This window comes from Papaver somniferum, chromosome 2, assembly GCF_003573695.1.
Source record: "Papaver somniferum cultivar HN1 chromosome 2, ASM357369v1, whole genome shotgun sequence".
NCBI classification, from domain to species: Eukaryota; Viridiplantae; Streptophyta; class Magnoliopsida; order Ranunculales; family Papaveraceae; genus Papaver; species Papaver somniferum.
In genome coordinates this window covers 193,628,948-193,630,490 of record NC_039359.1, presented here as the reverse complement: position 1 = coordinate 193,630,490, position 1,543 = coordinate 193,628,948, and positions in this window count along the sequence as shown.

Below are 1,543 nucleotides of genomic sequence, written 5' to 3'. Positions count from 1 at the left end.
ACTATTGTTGAGACAACAAGGTGTACACGTTTAGGTTCGATAACCCATATCTAAATGAAGTCACTTTTCATTTGTGTGTCACAAGCTAAGTTCGATATAACAGTTGAAAGATATTAGCTTGAGTCTAATCATGTTTTCATCTAACAGTGAATATTGAATGCTTTGTTACCAAGGTAACATTGATTGCAAACCCTGATTTGAAGACTATATAAGGGAGAAATCTAGCAACTGGGAAACCTAATCCTCACACCTCCTGTGTGATACTAGTTGGGACTAGAGTCGATTCTCCTTTAACCTAGGTTTTTCTAAAACCATTATAGGTTAACGACTTAAATACTTCATTAAGATTGTGAAGCCAGACCCAACTATTTTCTCTGCAGTTGCGTGTTCTGATCTTTATGTATTCTATCATATAGAGTACTATCTTCAATAAGATTTATGCGAGATTTAATCTTCGATAGGCAAGATAAAAAGTAGTCACAAACATCTTCCTCTCATCGTTTGTGATTCCACAATATCTTGTTTCGCTACCATACGATTAAGATTATTGTGATGTGATTGATATTACTAGGATGTTATTAGGGAATATAAGTCTGGTGTATCAATTGGTTCATGTTCACCTTAATTTATCAAAAGACGGAATAAAACTCACAGATATTTCCGTGGGAGACAGATTTATCTATTCAATAGACTTTTTCGTGTGAGACAGATTGGTTTATCAATTCTTCGACTTTGGGTCGTAGCAACTCTTAGTTTTGGGTGAGATCAGTTAAGGGAATCTAGTGCGTACAGTCCTGGTGGGATTCAGAGGTGTAAGGAATGCGACTGTCCTTGATCAGTGTGAGATTGGTTAGGGCTCAACTACATTCCAATCAGAAGTTAACTTGTAGTAGGCTAGTGTCTGTAGCGGCTTAATGCAGTGTGGTGTTCAAATATAGACAAGGTCCCGGGGTTTTTCTGCATTTGCGGTTTCCTCGTTAAAAAATTTTCTGGTGTCTGTGTTATTTCTTTTCCGCATTATATTTTCTATATAATTGAAATATCACAGGTTGTGCATAGTTCAATCAATTAGATAATCCAACCTTTGATTGTTGATATAAATTGATTGACAATTGAACATTGGTCTTTGGTACCGTTCAAGTTGTTTAACATAATAATCAGGCGCATTATATTTTCTATATAATTGAAATATCACAGGTTGTGCCTAGTTCAATCAATTAGATAATCCAACCTTTGATTGTTGATATAAATTGATTGACACTTGAACATTGGTATTTGGTACCATTCAAGTTGTTTCACATAATAATTAGGCTCGCAGATTTCTATATGTTTGATTTGATGATTACATTATGAAACAGAGATACAACTCTTCGATATATTTTCATTGATTGAGTCTGACTGTCTAGTTGATTCTCTTGGAATTATATTGGAGTTTGTCCATACAAATTTCCTAAACGAAATATTGGGTGAGGTTGTCAGACCCCCGTTTTTTGAAGGCGGTTCAGTCTTGACTTACCTTTTTATGTTGAAGTTTTCCAAAGCT